This window comes from Pinus tabuliformis, chromosome J (genome assembly GCF_031772625.1).
Source record: "Pinus tabuliformis cultivar Carrire ecotype Pingquan chromosome J, CPIR1, whole genome shotgun sequence".
NCBI classification, from domain to species: Eukaryota; Viridiplantae; Streptophyta; class Pinopsida; order Pinales; family Pinaceae; genus Pinus; species Pinus tabuliformis.
Window position 1 is genome coordinate 103105764 of NC_142295.1, and position 23655 is coordinate 103129418.

A 23655-nucleotide genomic window follows, 5' to 3' on the forward strand; every position below is an offset into this window, starting at 1 on the left:
CATTGTACGCCTGTAGATACAAATAAGGAAGATTTTCTCAAGCCTCCGGTAAAGATGAAGATGGGTACCTCTGTATCCAATTTTTCTGTGGTCAGAGCTCCAGGTGAAAAAGTTTCATGTTTCATTGCATCCCATTCTGCTTCTACATGGGAATATAAAGGCCAAAGTCAGTCGTCATGGTGTGGATATGTGAAGTTCAATAAACTAAGAATGCACGGAAAAAGTTTTGTGATGAGATTTCTTTTGGTCTAAAAGATAGGGAGATTTCTCTTGCAAAGGCTATGTTATTGATTGCTGTTGAGGATGAAGCATTTATGTCTTATAATCGAGATATGGATGCTCGAGCAGTTGTAAAGGAGGGGCGAGAAGCTCCCAGTCTGTCAAAGGTTACCTACGAATGGGCAAGCTTAGATGCCTTTCCGCTACCTGGAAGAAGCATTACAGCACGGTTGTCTGAGCTTGACATTATAGCAAAACAAGTGGAAGCAGAGTTAGTATCAAAAGAAATTGGGTGCCATTTGTTGCAAGTTTTGGAGGCGGTGAATTTTGTTCTTTTTGATTTACGAGGCTTTACTAGGTCGTCTCTTCTTAACAATCCAAAGCAGTCATACTTGCATCAAGTGCTAAAATCTACATCTGGAAGTGGAATAATGCTAAGCATAATATATATTGAAGTTTTCCGAAGACTTGGAGTTACTATTATAGGAGCTCGTGTTGGGGAAGAATTTTTGATATGGCCCAAAACTGAATACACTGAGGAGCTTTTTCAACTATCTGAAGGAGAAAGCTGGTTTGCTAAAGTAAATGTGGTTGTGTTAAACATCCTAGATCAAAAGATTTCGATTTGAACAACAGATCACTTCCAGATATTGAGCTTGGATCAAACAGAGACATAATTGCAGTTGCTTTGGCAAATCTAAAAAGGCTTTATTGGAAGCGTGCATCAAGGGCCCATCCTGGCTTATTGCTAACTTCTCCTCTTCGACCAGTGCACCATACTTTTGACCAACCCAGCAAGTTTGATAACTCAAATGCTTTAACATTGCGCCCCCAAGAATTGAGATTGTCCATTATGTCATCCGAGAGGCTTCTCATTCTTCAACCACATAACTGGGCATTGCGGAGAGACCATGGCATGCTTTTATACCATAGCAGACGCTATGGAGAAGTCGTCCAAGAGCTTAGTATTTGTATGGCCTTTGCCCCAGTGGAAGAAACAAAAATTCTGGAGCCTTTTGTTGAAAAACTGCATCTAATGCGTGTTGAGTCTTCGTGGACACCTATGGAATTCAGTTCTCGGCCATAGGATTGTCTTTTGATGTACAGTTAATAGTCCATTAGTTGAAGAACATGTTTTGATAGTTTCCTTTGAACATTTACCTTCTACTCTTTCCCTGCCTCCAGATGCAGATAGTGAATTACAGAGGCTTGCGCATACTCTTAAAAGATTTTTTTTTCAGGAAGCATGGAAATGCAATGATTGTATTTGAAAAGTAATTGAATCTAAGGATCGCTAATCATGCTCATTTACAGGTTGTTCCCATACCTTTGGCCAAAGCACCAGCTGTGTGAAGTGAATTTTAAAAGGCAGGGAAGAAGTTAGGATTTGAGTTTGATGTGATTAGACCTGGAGAGAATGATATTGATGTCAGAATGTCATTGAAGAAAGTGTTACATGGAGGAATGGGCTATTTCTTTGTGGAGCACCTGATTCAGCTGGTCATTCTGGAAATGCTATTGCAACTGATAAAGGGCAAACAGGCAATGCATCCATTAATCAGCCAGTGAGGTACCAGCCAGCTTCATACAGTTATATTTGGAACAGTCAATGGTGTTATTGATGTCATTGCATCTTTTCCTCAGGAGAAATATCTGTTTCTTGAAAAGTTGCAAGCAAATCTTTTCAAAACAATCAAGGGAGTAAGGTGCTTAAGCCATGAACACTGGCGATCATTTAGCTATGAAAGGAAGACTGTGTTTTTGAAATTACACAGCAGTTTCGTAGCGCGCTACGAAACTGCTGTAGGTGATGATTTTTACGCAAATCAAGCAGTTTTGAATTATAAGCGGGAATTTTGAAATGGAAACATCTAAAAGGCATACAAGGCATCATCTGAAGCTATCTAACAGTTAACCAGGTCAAGACACGTGGAGATAATATGCATTCGAATCCAACTTTGGATTTTTGTCATAAAGGAAGCATATTTCATATTTATCACACTTCAGGATATGTGAAACAGTTACAGTTTGCAAAAGTTTTGGCTTTCACGTATGCAAACGGTGGACAAGACATCAAAGACGTGGCAGTTTGCTCCATTTTGAGTAATTAAAAGATAAAGGACATACTTCGTTGGATCCGGACATGTTAAGGCAGACTAAAGACCGATACACAGGGACAATTTCATATATTTCAGGGTATTGGAAAGGATGTGTCATTAAAGATCAAACATGGAGCTTTGAACATCCATCAGAGCCACCGCCAGAAGGGAACCAAATGTCAGAGAACGAGAACCATTGTCATCAAAGCTATTATTAGCATAACACGGTGTTAGAGTCATAGTTGATTCAGATCTCTAAAAAAACTCCAGTCAGCACCTTGTTGTATTTATTAGTTAGTTAAAGGGTTAATAGGTGTCATTAGAAGTAGTTTTCGAATTCCCCTCATGCTGGAGGAGGAATCTTGATCAGTTAGAATAAGAGTTCTATATATAGCTGAAAGAACAATGTAATCAGGGTTGGAAAATTTTATGACACAGCTTGTATTTCGCTTATGTAAAGACTCATTTCAGTAATATAACTTTGATTTTACTTCTCAGGATTCATGAAGGATTTCTTATATTCAGAATGTGTGATGTTGTCCTTTCCTTAGTTTTGTTTATAGTGGTATGGATGTATAATCACTCAGAATTCACTGAATGTGCTCTGATTTCCTGTATGCATCTATAAACTGTGTGGTTCTATATGAGTGTATGTTCTGAATATTCAAATGCTGAATGCCCTGACTTCCATGTAAGGTCAAGATCATTGTTTATTGAGGTGTTGTTGACTCCATAGGCCCAATGGAAACTTGTTTAATGTTTTTCTAGCATTCATACTTATCACAGTTGTTTCACAAGAGTTAGCCATCTTATCTTTAATCAAAATCATTAATCCATCTAGAGAGAGCCCTCTCAGGTTGAGGAGGCTAACCCTCAGCCTAAAGTAGGTTTGAAATAGTTACTTGAAGTCTTCCTGGTCTACAGCCTTCCATTGCCTGATTTTGAGATAACAAGTAGCAAGAAATAGTTTTGATTTTTGAGTATCAAAGACATAGTCATAGCTCCTACAAAGAACATAAAATACAAAGAGGAACGTATCTGGATATTCACTAGCTAAGACATCAAAGTTTGGTAGTGAAAAATGTGGAATATTCTTGATTTTGGTTACCCATTTTGTATTTCTTATGGGGAAGTTGAAATTAGTTGTCCCCTCTTTCAGATTATGGGCCTCTTCCTCTGCCATTTCATTTAAAAATTGTAGGAAATTATCTTATTGTTACTATGGAAATATGGTGGTGGAAGTGGAATTGGCTAGTTTGTTAGTGATAGGTACTTGAAAATTAGAATCTTGTTATTCACTTGTTGTGATACTTCATTCAAGGAACAATGATATTGCTTGGAATGAAAATGCAACATTAGTGGGATTAGCTTGATGTGTTTATTATATTGTGGCAGTTTCATGCCTCTTCTTGCCTAGAGAGCTAGTTATGGGTGTTCGGTAATTAGTTTGGATGATCCCTCTCCTTCATTTAGTTTCCCTATGTTAGTTTCTTAAGGGTCTTTGATAGTACTGTTAGATCATCCCTTGGGATCTCTATTTATTTGATGAGTTATATAAACTTTCTCATTCTATGCAAATCCTCAAAGAAACTGATAATCCAAACCCACGTAATAATTAATGCCATGCCTTTGATAGTTAATTGGAAATGATAGAAAAAATGATAGGATTTTTAATTACCTTCCTGATTTCTCAAAAAGATAATTGGAAAGACTGCACATTTAATTATCACTATGGAACTCATATGAGACTTGCAAACCACCATGCACTATATATGCTGGAACAACTACTTAGGCAATGGTTTGGGTTGAATTTGTAGTCTTAAAGATGTTAGTTATGAATGTAGTTGAATAAATTAATTGGCATGGCTTGCTTAAAGGTCCAAGGATAATCTAATTTGGATAAGAGGAAAGTATTTACTCCTATTGAAAGAAAACTTCTTACTAAAATTAGAAACCTAGATTAATATCACACTTACTAGAACTAAACTCACTATTCTAAAAAATGGAAGCTACTTTCACAAGGAATTGAAATCACACTTCGCAGAAAGTAAACTCAAACACACTCGAAATGTAAATCACATGTATAGGGAATAAAAGCACACTTGCATAAATGAAAATTTGTGACTTTGCCAAAATTGTAATGATTCTTCAATTCATAATTGAGTTAAATTGATTTGTGTTAAAATCTAAAAATATAAAGAAAAGGAAATAGGGATAACAAGCTCTTATGATACTATCTACAACAACTAATAAAATATTTGGAAATAATTTGTGTTGTAAATATATTGAACACTATTAAAATGATTGACCAAAGTGTAATGCCTCCTCCCACATTTTCCTACTTTTCCAAGCTCTCCAGGGTAAACATGAGCTGAGTGCTACTATGACATGACTCAAACTCCAAATTCTAGTTATGGAAGTGGTGCTTACGAACCAGAAACTTACTGATACCTCTCAGGAGCACTACATCACCTAAAAGTCAGTCTACAACCTTTGATGATCAGATCCTAAGGTGGAACTTATTTTTCACAAGACTAACACCCCAACCACACCCTTGAAACATTGTACATGTGGTTATGAGGCTCCAACTGCACCCATACGCCTACTTACCAGCGGTTATGACCCAAATTCCTCAGTTTTGTGCTAGTGGTTTCGAGATCTATGCCACTTTTTCAGGTTAGTCTCTAGACCACTGCCCATAACTACCTATAACTTTCCAGAAACATAACTAAGATGATAAAAATGTTAAACAATCAATACTTGAAAAATATCTTGACCAAGACATTCCTAACGTGTGATGCACATTTCATCAAATAGATAGTAAATATAGAAGCTATAGGTCATGAATGCATATCTGAACATAAAATTCTGAACTTCATCTAAGAATCACTAAGAAGGCTCTATGCCCTCTTAATATAGATGCAACAACACTTGTTAGCCCATGCATTCATCAACTATTCAATAACTTATCAAATCATGAACAATATCCATAGGTAGAGCACATCATAGAACCATGCATATAAATAGCTGATAACCATAATAGAAACCATGAAAAATCAACCATAAGATCACATAATAACCAGTACATGTGCTCATAAATCACAATAGGGAAACTAAATCATATTAACATTTGCAAATTCCAACCAAGTTAGGGACTTCCACATAACACCCAACCATAGATTGGGATGAACTAATTCTTTCTTTCATCCAATAACACTTGTGTCATATTCCAAGCATGAATGTGGGATCATATGGGTTAAACCAACCAAGGCTTCCAGAGGCCAAACCATCTCAACCCTCCACCACAATGATTTCAACTAACCAGTCTAGAAATCACTAACATCAAACCAGATTGGTCTCTACCTAAGCTATCCAGAGCTCCAGGGATTCTATCTCAACCTAGAGTTTCTAGGGACCCAAGTTGTTACATGGATCTAGAGAACTACCATCTAAACCCACAACCTCTAAGTAACCTAAGCTACTCCAGTGCTCCAAAGATTCTATCCCAACCCACAACCACAGGGAACTTGAGAACCAATCATAAAATCCAAATGGGGAACCCATTACATCATGGGTATCTAGGAAATGGCAAGGCAAGGATGAAACCACTGTTAATCGAGGAAAATATCCATGCCAATGATAAAAAATAACTAAGGAACCACATGCATGTAGCAGGGATCGAAAAACCAGTAAGGAAATCACACATACAACCTGTTACCTGCAAGGTACCCCTTGTTGTAGCTGCTGATCCAATCTTCTCTTTCGCCACCCCCCAATTCCTTGCTTGTTGTTTGATTTCTTGCCTTCTCCATATCCAAGTGAACGCTAGAGTGCTCCAATAATGATCTAAGTGTGCAAGAGTGTATGAGATAATGAACAAGAGCTGAACCGAAAACTGTCAAAAAGCTAGCAATTGTTTCTCTAATGCCTTTTTATCATTGATGTCTCTCTTTTTTCCATTTTCCTTCATATTCTCTCTAATTTCCCTTGTGTGCATATTTGTTTCTCTCCATCTTCCCTTTTTTCTATTCTCTTTTATTTTCATAATTAAATACCAATTATTGCTTCTTTTCCTTTTCCAATGCCTTTTCTAGTTTCAATAGGCATTAATAAACCATAATTGATTCCCATATAATGTTTTCCCACCATTTAGATTGGAATATGTGTCCCATGACACTGGTTTGTCTTATTTACATGGAAAATAAACCAAGGGTTGTTACAAAAAGTACAAATCAATCTATGATTGTTGGTGTTAAATATGGAATCAATTTGTCTTGCAAAGATACTAAATACTATTTAAACAACTAGGGTAAGGGGAAAAAGCTACAATTTTTGATACTAATTTGTGTACCCCAAAAATCTACCAATCCTACCAAATTACAACAATACTTATCTATTGATGGGGTTGAACTTTTTGTATATGATACTAGAGAAGAAATGCATTGACTGTTTACTATATCATTGCACACTGAAGTCCAACATGGTATAGGAAACCACACAGTCTTTAATTAACAAAAAATGAGTTAGAAAGTAGTTTGATACAAAGCTTTTTCCATAATTTTCTTCAAGAACTATCCTCTCCCTATAAAGGAAAGCTTGCTACTTTTATGGCAGTGTCTTATCAACTATTTTAATAAATCTTAATTGTTACACAAGTGCCCTCGATTGGAACCACCCTTTGGTTTTCTTAATTGGATATACTCACCCTTGGATTGTTTGGTTTCTTTATAAGATTAGAATTCCAGTTTGTGTAAATGCATGCTTGTAGAACCGTCAAATTGATTGCCAATGTTTTAAATTAGCAATATTTGTGCGATTCGCTCTTGTCATAAAGTGAATATTGGGCAAGTCAGAGTTGTGTCATTGTTGCTGCACAATCAATGACAACAACTCATCCTTTTATTTTTCCATCAAGCTCGTCGTGTTTATGCTGATGTTTTCTTGTAGCTAGATGGTAGGCCAGCTACGAATGTGCTATGGATCCTCTACATCCAATTGTAGGACCCCTATAACCTTATTTCCCAGTTAAAACTCATATGCAAGGTTCTTTTGTTGTGATAAAACTATAGCTACGACCAACCACGTGGAAAGTTATCGAAAATGCCTCTAATTAATCTTCTAGCTAATCAAATGAAAAAAAAATGACTACTTAACAACTCTAGCAAAAAAATGATCTTGAATACCATTATGGGGAACTTGTAGGAAAATAGTGGGCTTAAAGGCATGTTGAAGGGGGGAAAATGTGTAGAAAGATGCCAAAATGGAGGCCTATCAAAAGGAATGATGCTAAGTGACATATGTAATTGACATTGAAATCATATAATTCAACATCTACTCATCCTTCATTCAACATAATGCTGATTTACACATGATCCATTTCATCTCTAACATTAGACCATATTGCAAAAAATATCACTATAATCAACTATGTTTGGCCAAAAATAACCATCTACATATTATCACACATGGATTAATATATCCATTATCACACATGGATCAATATATCTTTTAATGGTTTTATTGAGCAACGTACCATCATGTTCAATGTTGTTCAATTTTAAATGATGTTGACCAAGTAAAAGTACACACACTAATTGATAATTATAAAAAAATGTTCAAAATTTTACAATACATATTGATTATACACTATGGAGTATTAATCAATATAATCACTATTATAAAATAGATCAATATGGTCCATACAGTGACCAATACTAAATTATATGTTGACCAACATAGGTTATTATATTAATTGAAATTGTAAACAACAAACATTCTTAACCAACATTGTGAGGTCAAGTATTGGTAAGTCCATGAACTGTGGTTTCCATTAAGAAAATCATTAATATATATACAAAGGAGAGGGAGACCCTTGGGATTCACATTGCAAGGTCTCTTCATCTTATTAATTTGTATTTACATATTTACAATATTTTCCCAATCCCTAAGGATTATGTGTCAATAGACATAATGGAATATATCAATCAAATCATGTAAGATATCAACATTAAAACTTGGTTCACTAACAAATATTTGTAAATATTTGTGAAATGTTTGATATTATTCAATATCTTGACTTTACACTATAAACACATAGGACATGACCCTCATTTTCTTGTTGTGCTCTCTCCGACTTCATCATGAAGATATTGTTCAGAGACGGGTTCTAAATATAACCGCCCAAGGAAAATGATGAAATGCAATGTTCATTTGTATGTTTATAGGACAATACCCTCATTTTCTTGTTGTTATCTCTCGGGCTTCATCATGAAGATTATTGTTCATAGATCGGTTCTAAATATAACCTCCCAAGGGAAATGCAAAAACACAAAGTTCATTTGTATATTTCCAAACAAAAGGATTTAAGTATTAATACATTCAAGTTTACTAAATATATCATGGATTGGGTTGACAAATTTTCCAAAAAAATGTTATCGTGAGTAAAGTCGAAGACGAATTTTTCTAAGTAAAATACAAACTACATATAAAACACTAAAAAGAGAAAGAATTAACATCAAAAAGCATTAACATAATGACATAATATCAATATTATTCTCCGTGGAAATGAATAATTTTGATTGCTTTGGAATGTGAATAATATATTCCAAGAGGTTTCCATATGATGGGCAAAAATTAGATGATATGCATAAAGTTTGATCTATATGTTTTTGGAGTTATTTTCTTAAATAAGATGAAGAGTAGCAAAGCTACAAGTATTTTCAATGATATTTATGAGTTGTATATTAGTTCTGTTGTGTGGGGTATAGTCTCAATCAAATCACTAATTCAAATATCATGAGAAAAGGCTATGGGTGGGAGCCACCTATTGGGGATAAAAGTTATCTTGAGGGGTGTCTAGGCTTGATCAAGCCTTGCATAATCCTGGTGAAAACATCTCTTAGGTGGATTATGGGTAGATTGTTCTTCCACCTAACATATCTTAGGTGGATTGTGGGTAGATTGATCTTCCATCCAACATTGGGGTTGGACATAGCCTAGTTAGATGTTATGGGTAATATTATTTTTTATTCTCACATGGATGATGTTGTCATTGAGATTCCTTTTTAGATCGAATAGTTCATAACTTGTCTTGGTTGTTGCAACCAATATTGATTCAACTATGTAGTCAAGTGAGTTGTGTAGGATTTGTATTCACAATTTTCCCATCATATGTACTCCTATCATTGTCTTTTCTTTTCAAGGTAATATTGCACATATGTAGAGCAGAACTATATATTCCTAAGTAGGTAACCATAATTTTTACATGTGAAATCTTGATCCTAATTGCTTTCTCCTTTGAAGGTAATATAACATGTATGTAGAATAAAACCATTTATTCTTGAGAAAGTTAGCAATAATTTTTACATGTGAAATCCTACTTCTAATTAACCATGGTTTTTATTCTATCCATGTAGGTTTGGTGTAGCTATTATGTTCACACACCCCCCCCCTTCATGCATGAATTATTAATCTAGTGTCTGGGACTTGTGAATTTGATAATTTTTGTGAGCATTGTGAGTGGCATAAATCAATTCTTACACCCCATTTTTCTCAAAGATGATACTCTAAATTTGATATTTCTTGTGAGAATTGTGAGTGACATACATCAATGTTGAGAGCCCATTTTTCTTGAAGTTGGAGTTACAGGCCAGGTAGAGGTGTTATTGTTCATCTAATACTTAATAAGGTGAAGAAGATGGTCTAATGTCTTATAAAGGATATTTTTCATGTTGGCATAATTTATGCAATGAATCAATGCAAATTTTTAGCTGTGCTTGGTAGATATTTCTAAATTGCAGGAGAGATTATCAGAATTCCTTTTGACAACTGCGACTGATATTTAGTAACATTTTTGATATGGCTCGCACAAGGAATGAAATAAAATGCAAGAAACTAAATAAAATAGACATATAGAAATATAACAGAGAGAACAATAATATAGTGAAAACCAAACTTCTATTAATAAATGAAATAACAAAACATTATAGAACATAAACTGGCTAGAATGTTGATAAATATCTCTAAACAACAAGAGATGGTGGCTATGTGCATTTGCAAAAGTTGTTACAAGAGGAAAAAATAATGGAATTTTAACATAAAGATATAACCCTAGAGGTACAAAACCCTTACCCTCGAAGATGAAACAACAAAAGGTTTGCGGGCCCCGAGGTGTTTAGTTAGTACACCAATTACTCAAGAGTGCAACTTTTGCATATAATATCTATTTGGGGTGTACACCAGTTCATTGGAAAGAACTATCCAAGGAATATAACTTTCAACTAGGGCTAGGGAATGCCATGACAACCCTTGCCCCCTTGAATTGCCAAAAAAAATATTTTAGGGCCTCAAAATGGTCTTGGACTTTTGGGACCCAAAAGTCATAGGAAAAATTCCAAGAAGATAGAGAACCATTGAGACAATGGAAGAGGTGGGTGGCCATTGATATCCAGTTGGATCAATTCTATGCCTACGTCTCAAGTTGCCGTGAGAAATTATATGGAATGTTTCCACTAGCGGAGAAGAGGTAATATTTTATTTGGCTATGGGCCTATATTTTTAGTAACTATGTTTGGGAGGTATGCCTTGGCTGCCTGCTAGTTAGATTGGATTCAGTGTTAAGTTAAAATTATTAGAAATTGGATCTGGAAATTAAAGTTGAGACTTAATTGATTTAGTTGGTTTAGTTAGATGACGAATCCTTGCCAAATTAGCAATATATCCTTGAGATGACCTTGAAATGTTAAACCCACTGGGATGCATTCTATGATTAAATAATTTGCCTATTTCAACAAAATTTTACTTAAAAGGAAAGATGAATTTATAGCCACTGTCACACTGAAATTTGAAGTGCTAAGCACCTCCTCACACCATATAAAATATAAATCACTTTTTTTTAAAACACAAATGAGTATATTGGTATTAAATCTTTATCGATTCACAACCAAGAAACCCCATAAGTACATCATCAAAGTTGAAACCCATATGGGTATCCAAAAATTCACTGGCTATAACTCCCAAAATACCGAAAGACCAAAAGTTGATAAAATATTTTACTTGAAAAATATGTTGAGATCTTGATAGAATAAATACATTGTAACCAGAACATGTCGAGACAAAACATCCACAAATTAAAAGGCTTAACCCATTCGCTTGTCACAAAACAAAGAAACACCAAATATCACTTGTTGTCATTGGTAGGCAGGTTGAGATCTAAATCACACTTCCCATTAGCATCCTGATGATGAGCCTTTGATGCTTGAGCATCCTTACTGATATTTAGGTCCATTAGCAAGCTCCTCAAGGCATGCACCTCATCGAGTAGATTAAAAAATTGAAATTGAAGGGACTGCAACTTGTTCGCAAGCTCAATATGGGAATGTGTCATTTGGTAGAATTTAACTTGCAACTTGTAATCAACCCGCTAGAGAGCTTCATGGGGGAAAGGCAATGCGAACAAGGGATATCATATGAAGAGATCTTAGAACCCAAGAGATTATTCATTATTCTATGGAAACATGCGGTTTGACCCTTGGTAAAGGGAGGAAGCAAAAATGACGGGCTTCTGATAAAACTTTCCCAAATTGAGAACTGTGATGTTCCCAATTTTGTGCATGCAAAAATCACTTAGGAGTTTTGAAATTTTTTGGATAAGATTAAAAAGAAGAAAATATTATTTTGTGAGAGAAGTGAGGTAAATTATTATTTTAATGGAATGGAAACAAATTGGTATTTTTTTAGAGAAAGAGACAAATTATTATTTTATTTAAATAGTGGCAAAAATTCTTTCAGTGGAAAATGGGCCCCACCAATAAAATAATAAGGAAAAGGAAAATATAGAAGCTAGGGGGAATATCAATGAAGAATTATAAAAGGGAGGAGTAACTCAATTGCAATTCATTCTATTCTATTCCTATGATATCTAATTGACATTGAGAAAAATATCAAGTGAGTTTCAACATTTTCCAGCGAAACTCAAGCTAATTTCGGTGGACTTCGAGTGCCACCCTAGTTAGATCTCGGGGAAGATCATTCCAAATCTTCCATTTGTGTTTATTGTGGTATTAAAAACTTCCAAATCTACCATTTCATATCTGAATTTTTAAGAGAGATTGTATTTCATCATTTAGGATTATCTTTGAGCAGGGATTATTGTTAAAATTGGCAACTAGGGCCAAACTCCATGTGGGTAATCTTATTAATGGCAGCTGATATTTTTATTGGATCCCTCTCATTGAGAGGTATAGTATTGATCTAAAGATCATCCGATTCTGATAAGTATTTATGAAGTTATGAATTTATTTATGTTATAAAATAAATTTTCAAGTCGGCCAACAACTTGAGTAGGCTCAGAAGCCCAATAGACATGTCTATTCATCATCTTCATTTTAGTATAAATAGAAGAGGATTTGAAGTCATTTGTCACACACACACACTCTTGTGATCTCACTTCATCCTGTTTTGGGTTTGATGAAGATGAGAGCTAGAGGGAGTGCCCTAGGGTATACGCTGCCCTAGATAACATGTCGTAGACCTAAATGCAGTCATGGGAGAATAAGCTCTATGTTGCTCAAAAAGCTAGAAAAGCTGGAAAAGGTGAAACTACCGGAAAAGCTAGAAAAGCTGGAAAATCTGGAAAAGCCAGAAAATACGGAAAAGCCGGAACTGTCAGAAAAGCCGGAAAAGCCAGAAAAGACAGAAAAGTCGGAATTGCCAGAAAAGCCAAAAAAGCCGGAATTGACGGAAAATCCGGAGAAACTGGAACTGTCAGAAAATTCGGAAAGGCCGGAAAAGCCGGAGAAACTGGAACTGTCAGAAAAGCCAGAAAAGCCGGAACTGTTGGAACTGCTAGAAAAGCTGGAACTACCAAAAGAGACGGAATTGTCGAAAGAGTCGGAAAAGTCGGAACTGTCGGAAAAGCCAGAAAATATGGAAGATCCGGAACTATCGGAAGAGCTGGAACTACCGAAAGAGCCGGAAAAGTCGGAACTATCGGAAAATCCAAAAAAGCCAGAAAAGCCGGAATTGTCGGAAAAGCTGGAAAAGCCAAAACTATCGGAACTGCTGGAAAAGCTGGAACAACCAGAACTGCTGGGAACTGTCGGAACAATAGGAGCATCTGTCTCTGGAGGAGAGCAACATGCAAGGGACAACTAACTAACATTGGGACAGTTGTATGGTACTTAGCAGCAACCTAAGGACAACAAGCATGCTAGGGACAACAAGCAAGCAAGGGACAACAAGCAAGCAAGGTGCAGCCAACACATAAGTTAGGATGGCAACATGGTGTAGCAATGGCACATAATGTAGTACAGTGATGGGTACAATCATGATTAATGAAGCGTGATGAGATGCAACATAGTGATGATGGGTGCAACATGGTGTAGCGCGGTGAGGTGTAGCATGATGACAAAATGCAGCACAACGATAGTGAAGCAGTCACCTTGGAGAATCAGTTGAAGCAATATGTCTTCAACTGATCTCATGCAGATACCATAAAGTCAAACTGTTGACTTATGTTGTAAATGTACTCTCTCTCTTTCTCTCTCTTTCTCTGCTGAACTTTGAAGAACATAAATGAAGAATTAATCAAGGGTTTCCCCACATTGGGGATTGTCCCTGGCTGGCGCCACAACTTGTGTCCTCTTGTTTTGGCTTGTCTTCTGTGATTTATATTTATGTTCTATCTGCAGTTTACTTTAATGCTGATGTGATTTCTAATCTAGAAAAGATATTGAGCTAACTGTGAAAATTGAAATAAATTGCTCTAGCATAGAACATACCTAAAATTAACATGGTATTAGAGCTGAGGTGATGACAATGCCCAAGCAAAAGTGAAAGAGCAATCACCGAAGATGGTTGGGAAAGGACAAAAGGATCAGTGGATTCCTCATCCCTCTTCAAATTCACCAAGGGTGAAGCCAAAGCAGAGAATATTATCAAAATGGCGCAATAGAAGTTTATGATGGCCTACCTAAAGATCACTTCAATGGGAAGTCCGGATCTAAGGGTGGCAAGAAAGGCAGATGACTTGGTTGTAATAAGTTTGACCATTATGCGAAGGAGTGCTTGAATGGCAGAGACACATCTCTTGATGAAGATAACAATCATTCTAGGGACATCTTCAATTATCAAAGGAATGACAGGTAATGCAGGTCATCAAGGAAATGACCGACTCTTCAAAGAAAGCAAGGAACCCTAGGTATGAAGAATCAAATGTTGTTTTTGATAAGATAAAGAAGCGTTATCTTGTATTGGCCCTCTCCTTCAGATTCTTTGGGAATCTGGCTTATTGATTGTAGTGCTTCAAGGCACTTCATCGGATAATAGGGTGCACTCTCTAATTTGGTAGAGATGGAAACAATCGTGGGATTATACTTGGAGCCGATGCCACCTATCCTGGAAAGGGTGTAGGGAAGGTTACCCCTCAATTGAATGAGGGTAACTCAATTCATTTACAGAATCTCCTTTATGTACTTCATCGCAAGAAAAACCTGGTGTCCATTTCGGCAATGGAAGTCAAAGGTTATAGGGTGGCACTCATCGATGGAAAGGTACGTGTTTGGAAATAGAATTTTCAAAGATGTTTTTGAGTTCAGGGTGTATCAAGTTGCAGGAAGTCCACTAGGGACCATGTCCATTGACACATAGCATCGAAGGTATGTGAGGCAAATGGTGATAGGGATGCCTAAATTCAAAAAGAGCATGAAAGTACATGTCTAAGATGTACCGAAGGAAAATCTTACAAGGGGACCATTCCCCTCATGTAGCAGGTCCACAGGTTTGGAACAACCCGAGGGGTTTGAGATTCATGATTGGGAATCTCATGTATATAGGTGGAAGAAAGCCCTCTATAGCTTGAAGCAAAACACCTCGGGCGTAGTATGAGAGGATTGATAGTTGTCTAATGAAGCTGAGATTCACTAGGAGTGAAACTGATCCAAACCATTACCCAAAGGTTGTGGATGATATACCTCTCATACCGGCACCTTATGAGGATGACCTATTTCTGACAGGTGCAAACCCTCTCATTTGCAGAAGTAAGAGGGATTTGGATTACGAATGTGGAATGATAAATTGAAAGCCTGTGACTACCTCAAGGATCTTAACTTTCAGAAGTTATATCGTAGTGATGTCGGACCATATTTGGGAAATGCCTTTGAGTTTCATAAACTCATTCACGTTGATGTTCTTGGTGAACTTCTATTCGGACATATGTTTTGTAGTTAGCATGGTGAGCTCATATTTGGTTGAGCCTCACTGGATTGGTGCTAAGAATATTCTGAGATATCTTTAGGGCACAATCTCTCATGGATTGAGATACACTGCCAGAAATATGAAACTGCATGATTATTCGAATGCTAATTGGGCAGGCAGTGTGGTGGATCGTAAGAGCACTTCCCGGTGTTGTTTCTCCTTGGGATCTGCGTCGATGATGTGTTCTCCATGACGATTATGTAGCAAGATGATTAGTTCTCCTATGAGGTCTGGATGATGTGTTCTCCATGATAATTATGTAGCAGGATGATTAGTTCCCTTGTGAGGTCTGGATGATGTGTTCTCCATGACGATTATGTAGCAAGATGATTAGTTCTCCTGTGAGGTCTGGATGATGTGTTTTCCATGACAATTGTGTAGCAGGATGATTAGTTTTCCTGTGAGGCCTAGATGATGTGTTCTCGATGGCAATTGTGGAACAAGATGATTCGCTCTCTTGTGGGACAGGATGATTCGCACTCCTGTGGATAGGATGATCCGCTCTCCTGTGGACAGGATGATTCGATCTCTTATGGGACAGGATGATTCGCTTTCCTGTGGATAGGATGATTAGTTCTCCTATCGAGGCATCCTACCCATGCAGTCTGGGACTCATGGGAAGTACCTCTCATCTGATCAATGAGTAGGGAAATGAGGATAGGGACCATAGTAGTACTGATGGACGCATCTTTGTATCTACCGTAGTCCCTATGCTAGGATGACCTTCATTGATCTAGGATCAATGATACTGGTCTGGGACCAGTGGTAGGAGTTGTACCCACTATGACACTGACTTTGGGTCAGTAGAGGACTGGTCTGGGACCAGTGGTACATACTCTGAGACTGACTTCGAGTCAGTAGAATACCGGTCTGGGACCAGTGGTAGGAGTTATACCCACTATGACACTGACTTCGGGTCAGTAGAGGACTGGTCTGGGACCAGTGGTACATACTCTGAGACTGACTTCGAGTCAATAGAACACTGGTATGGGACCAGTGGTAGGAGTTGTACCTACTATGACACTGACTTCGGTTTGGTTGAGGACTGGTCTGGGACTAGTGGTACACACTCTGAGACTGACTTCAGGTTAGTGGAGAATGGTATGACACATTCTCTATCAATTCTTCTTCTTCATGGTTCAGCAGAGTAGAGCAGAGCCAACAGAGCTAAGCAGAGCAAAGCAGAGCTAGCAGAGCTGAGCTGAGCAGAGCCAACAGAGCTGAGCAGAGCGAAGCAGAGCTAGCAAAGCTGAGCTGAGCAAAGCCAACAGAGCTGAGCAGAGCAAAGCAGAGCCAGCAGAGCTGAGCAGAGCCAACAGAGCTGAGCAGAGAAAATCAGAGCCGACAGAGCTGAGCAGATCAGAGTAGAGCCAACAGAGCTGAGCAGAGCAGAGCAGAGCTAACAGAGCTGAGCAAAGCAGCGTAGTGCAAGGGCACTGATGGCAGAGATAGTACAGTCAAGACATATGGATCAACGGATGGAGTTCTCCCTATTTGAGAGGGAGTTTTAAAATTGGAAACTAGGGCCAAACTCCATGTGGGTCATCTTATTAATGGCAGTTGATATTTTTATTGGATCCCTCTCATTGAGAGGTGTAGGATTGATCTAAAGATCATCCGATTCCGATAAGTATTTATGAAGTTATGAATTTATTTATGTTCTAAAATAAATTGTCAAGTCATCCAACAAATTGAGTAGGCTTAGAAGTCCAATAGACATGTCTATTCATCATCTTCATTATAGTATAAATAGAAGAGGATTTGAAGTCATTTGTCACACACACCCTCACTCTTGTGATCTCACTTCATCCTGTTTTGGGTTTGATGAAGATGAGAGCTAGAGGGAGTGCCCTAGGGCATATGTTGCCCTAAATAACATGCCCTAGATCTAAATGCAGTCATAGGAGAATAAGCTCTATGTTGCTAAAAAAGCTAGAAAAGTAGAAAAGTCAGAACTGCCGGAAAATCCGGAAAAGCCGAAAAATCTAGAAAAGTCGGAACTGCCGGAAAAGCCGGAAAAGCTGGAAAAATCAGAACTGTCAGAAAAGCCGGAAAAGCTGGAACTGCCAGAACTGCTGGAAAAGCCGGAACTGCTAGAAGATCTGGAACTACTGGAAGAGCCGGAAAAGTCAGAACTATCATAAAATCCAAAAAATCTGGAAGAGCCGGAACTGCTGGAAGAGACGGAAAATTTGGAATTGTCGAAAAAGCCGGAAAATCCAGAAAAGCTGGAATTACCGTAAAAGCTAGAATTGTCGGAAAAGCCGGAAAAGCCGGAACAACAGTAGCATATTTCTCCGAAGGAGAGTAGCATGCAAGGGACAACTAACTAAAATTGGGATAGTTGTATGGTACTTAGCAACAACCTAAGGACAACAAGCATGCTAGGGACAACAAGCAAGCAAGGGACAATAAGCAAGCAAGGTGTAGCCAACACATAGGTCAGGATGGCAACATGGTGCAGCAATGGCACATAATGTAGTACAATGATGGGTACAATCATGATTAATGAAGCGTGATGAGATGCAACATAGTGATGATGGGTGCAGCATGGTGCAACGCGGTGAGGTGCAACATGATGATGAAATGTAGCACAACGATAGGTGAAGCAGTCACCTTGGAGAATCAGTTGAAGCAATATGTCTTCAACTGATCTCATGCAGATATCATAAAGTCAAAATGTTGACTTATATTGTAAATGTACTCTCTCTCTCCCTCTCTTTATCTACTGAACTTTGAAGTACATAAAGGAAGAATTGATCAAGGGTTTCCCCACATTGGGGTTTGTCCTTGGCTGGCGCCACATCTTGTGTCCTCTTATCTTGGCTTGTCTTCTGTGATTTATATTTATGTTCTATCTGCAGATTACTTTAATGCTGATGTGATTTCTAATCTTGAAGAGATATTGAGCTAACTGTGAAAATTGAAATAAATTGCTCTAGCATAGAACATACCTAAAATTAACAATTATGAACAACTAGGAGGGTCGAGTTATTTCTCAAATAAGGTTGAGTTATTGCCTCATTTCTCCAAGGGTCACTATATTATCGCACTCAGAATGTACAATGCTAAAGATTTGTCAAATATTGAAGTGATTTATTTGCCCATAATTAGAGCGAGTTTATTGTGCACCAGGGAGAGGCTAATTTCTACTCTAAAGGAGGGCTGGTTTATTACCTTTTTCCCATAAAATTCTAGTGCCCAAAAAGCAAGTTATATCTCCATTTCTATGGAAGAACTAATTTTTTTCTTATTTCTAGTAGTGGGTCATCTTTTCGACTAGACATACTCTATGCACAAAGGCAATGCCTTTCCTTGCTAAATTGAGTTCCTAAGATACACGCGGGGGTAACACTATTTATTAGATTGAAGGCAACATTTTAATGGGTCATTATACACTTAAGAGGGCCATGTTTAGTATTTAAAGACATAGATAAATCAAAATTACAAAAGGGTGAGTTGCTGGTTTGAATGCTTGTACTTACAGCTAGTTCTTGGATTGATATTTTTGTGGGAGAAGGGCTGATTATTCAACTGTTCTAGGAGCCATTATACCTGAATATTTCACCGTTGAAACCATTCACAAAGTGACTGAAATCACTGAAGTCATTCTTTGGTTTGTACACGTGTATTTCAGGCAAGATATATATTATTATCTCTACTTAAGATAAGATTATATTTTTGGTTGAATTCTAGGTTTGAACAACCACTCACAGTCAAATATTTCTTTATTGTCCGCTGGTATGTCTTATCTTCTTCCACTTATTATTATTGAAGAATACATTCTTAGTAGTATGTACCCTTGCAAAACTTAATACAAATCTTACATTGTTGGGTTAAAGCATTTTTCATGGTAAATTTGTGATATTGTGCTCATGTTATTTACACAAAATACACCTACATCCCTTAGCTTTCAAAGTGTTTGACAAAACACCTCTAAGACAAACTCAACAAACTCAAAAATTCATTTTGAAAATTAAGGTACCTTCATTAGGAACATTATAGTGGTATCAAAGCATGATCTTGGCTAGTTCTGAGCAAGATAACAGTATCATGGGCTAATAGGCATGCATGCACAGTGAACAGTGAAACTATGGACATTCAAGTCAAGCAATAAAGATGGAGTAGAGAGAGGATCAAGGAGGAAATAAACAAAAACAATGAGAAACTTAAAGAACTATGGGCCCAATTGAGTAGCCTTGAGGGGATAAACTAAATCCATCTTCATTTCCATGACAATGACCCTAGAGATAAGCATGTCATGGGGATGAAGCAATTCACATCACTCATGGGAGATCAGCCAAAGAAAGGCATATCGAAAATGGTGGGAAAATTAACCCTCACCTGCTTTGATGGTTCAACTAGGAGTTCTGTTAGGAAATGGGTGCACGAACTAGACACATACATTTGGCTAAACCACACGAGAGAGGTGGATTCCATTAGATATGCTACTTGGAATTTGGATGGATATGCCATCGAGTGGTGGTACTATGGATTGATCCCTTTGAGTCATGCATGCATCATGTCTTACATGGAGTTCACACAAAGGCACATAGAGATATTTGATTGAGAGGACATAAGACCTCCTTAACAAGAGTGGACAAGACAAGGACAGTTAGAGGGTGAGACCAGGGGGCACTTCTACTGGTGGAGACCTAGATTTAGATATTAGGAGCCTGAGGAGGAGATTGAGCATGAGGTTGATGGCACACAGGAGGGGCATGTAGATGCACCCAGAGTGATTCAAGAGTCACCCTTGTTGGAGATTCCTTTGATGTCTTCGAATGAAAACTTGGGAGAGGGAGTAGAGCATACACCCATAGAGACATCTATTTATGAGGCATGATCCATTGTTAAGGTATCCATTTATGAGGTTTCCAGGGTCATGTCTGAGTATTCAGGTGATAGTATCCCACAACAGACTGGTGAGGTACTAGGAGACATATCCATTGATGAGGTGCCGATAGGTATTGAAGCATCCAAGTCCATGACAAATATTTTGGATGAAAACCACCTACAACTGACTGGTGAGGATGTTTTGCATGATGGGTTATCTATGGAGGAGTAGTTGAAGGATCAATTTTAGCCCAAGGTGAAGGAGGATGAGAAACCATCTTTGGGACAAGCCATTAATTGGTGACAAAGCAAAGAGCACATGATGGGACTTCAACACAATTCACTTCAGAGGCACATTGACATGGCTTTCAACTTTTTTTCTCACCCCAAAGCATTGGACTGAGAGGAGTGGAGTTGTCTAGACATATCATAGGGGATGATCGGGTTAGGAGGGGTGAGTGGCTTGAAATGAGTACTGAACAATGTCAACATGGAGGGCTTGTTTTGTATGAAGGAGAATGTACATTTGATCCCTCCTTTAGGATTGGATGGAGGGAGGTACTTTTTTTAGTACCTGATGGAGCAGGATAGGTGGTTAGATACATCCATGGCCATAGTTCAATAGAGGCCATGGATTACCGGAGGGGCTCAATGGCCAGACTGTTGTTGGGATCTAGGTGGGATTCCCCATCACATCATATAGATGGTGAGTGATGGTAGTAGCTGCGTAATGGATCTGGTGGTTGGCCACACACACATTTTTAGATCTCGATCTAATATGTATGTGTAAACTTGAAGATTTTTAACAATTTGCAAGTTAAATTTATATGTGTTTTGGGTAGAGGATCAATTTACTAAACACATAAACAAGTAAATTTTAAGCACAATTTACAACCAAACATAGACAAAATAAGCCTATTTGAAACACAACATAAATCATGATAAAGGAGTTCACCCCTCTCTTGGGTTACATCTCCTAGTCCAACTTCCAATGCAAGTCCTCTTTCATTAAAGTGCTCAAAAGTGTGTTTACATCCTTTTACATAGCTCAAAAAACAAAATGGATATCTCCAATGGATCCATCACTGTAAAAAGCCCACATTTTGGTTCTTTTTGCACCTCATTTGGCCAAAAGTTGAGTAAGTTATGAACGTTTCAAGTTTTTACTCCATTCTATTGCTAATCATCCTCCAATTTAGCTTAAACTTGGCTTGAGTGCCCCAAAACTGGAACTCGTGCGAAATTATGTCCTACACTCCCACCCAACAAGCGAAATTGTAGGATGGTTAGTCCGCGAATTAAGCCCCCAATTTTTAAAATATGGGTCAAGTGGCATGCATATGACCACATAGGCGGCCGAGAATCTAGGGCCTAAATCTGAGCCCCTTTTTTGTTATGGTAAGGTCACATGGGTGCACATGTGTCCTGGGGTTGTTACCCTAGGGTTTGGCCCCTTCCACACCCGTGCTCTTCATTTTATGGCCACCACATGGCCTTAGGGATGGTCCCCTTGGGTTGGCCCCTTTCCACAAGTCTTCGGTTCTTTAAGTGCTAGGCTTTGTCGATTTGGGTCGCAGGCTATGGCCGTGGTCCAGTCTAAGGCCTAGCCCCTTTTCCCCCTGCTTGCAGTCACGTGGTGCTGGAGTTGCAAGGGGCTAGGGCTTAGCTTGACCCCCTCCCCACAATGGCGCATTACAAAAACCTTAAATATAGTTTATCACCCATAATAATCAAGAAACAACATAGGTAGGCCAGTGAAGGGATTGGTTGGCATATGGTAGGTCTCACGTTCGAACGTTGCAGAGGAAGTTTGTCCTCAACCTTAATTTTAAATGGCTACTAGGAGGCCACGTGGCAGCCAGGGATTGGCCCACGTGGAAACTCCTGATTGGTCCACCCAATCAACCCTTGATCCAATAAAAAGCCACAAAATTGAACCAATAAAAACATGCCACTTGTCCTCATCCCATTGGATGATGGGAGGCACAGTCACCCTGCCCCAAACATTGCCTAGTCAGCATACAGATTGTTGCCTAGGCATCCCTGCAAACTCATTTTTAAAATTTTAGTTGTTTAGCAAATCGACCAGAACATGATATTAATAGCATACGATATCAGTTTTTAGTGAAATGAGTCACGCTGGATTCAGGTCGTCGAGATCTATCCAACCATTTAGGTTTCGGGAATTTTTGAGCACTTTGAATTTTGAGAACTAAACTGATCCCTTGGATCACTGCTCCCCATTGGAAGCTTTTGAACCTCCAAAAGATCTTTATTAGTCAACAAATAGATGAGGGTACAGTTCCCTCACCCTTCCAGTCTCAATCCACTTAACTTTTCTTGAATTTTTCACTTTGATCTTTTCATGAAAGTACATCACTTTTCTTGATTTTGGAGTCACATACTTTCTGTCAACAATGACATCTTTATGAAAATTTTCAAGATATGCAGAACATAAATCTTCCTTTGAAGGAATATGCACATTCCCTCCTTGGTATTTAATCAATCGAAACTTAAACAATTTCAAATTCACTTCACCTTGAACACTGTGGTCATAACGATGATTAGCACGTCTAGCGTTGCACTTGGCTTGACTCTTTACCAAATGTGATCGCCATCACCATGCACCATCCTTCTTCAAAGCCAAAAAATTATGAAACACACAAGAAGATGTTTTGGGCCCAATGTAATCTTTGTCAAACATCCTTTTCATTTTCTTTTTGACCTCGGTATGCTTTAACACTAGCATCTTGTTCACACCAATGTTCAATAATGAAGCATCCTGTTGCAATTGCATTTCATTTTGTTTACCTATTTTAGAAGGAAGCTTGCTAGAATCCTGAAACATATTATCAAATGAATTAGGAACATCAATGAAATCATATTTCAAACTTGATTCATAGTCTTGAAATGCTTTAGGTTCCTCAACATCTTTGTGATTGAACATTAACAATGCAAAATTCTGACTAGCATTAACAATTCTCTTCATTTGTCCAACATTCATAAGAGATGAACTCAATTTATTGTTATGTTCTCTAACAATGCATTCAATCCCATTCTTGAACAAATGATATTTGTTCTCATGGCGAAAATAGCTCTCCTATCATAAAGATATGGACTTCCCAAAACAATACCACATATATCAAGTGGAACTACATCAAGTTCAACCTCATCAAGAAAGTTTGAAATGATTGCAAATCTAAGTATGCATTTCTTTGTCACCTGTAATTTTTCATTCTAACATACC

At 37.9% G+C, this 23655-nt stretch overlaps 1 pseudogene; it reads left to right on the forward strand.

Annotated features, from left to right (window-relative positions):
- Positions 1-212: 212 nt before the first annotated feature.
- Positions 213-1306, forward strand: LOC149225725 (uncharacterized; annotated as a pseudogene).
- The last annotated feature ends 22349 nt before the right edge of the window (positions 1307-23655 follow it).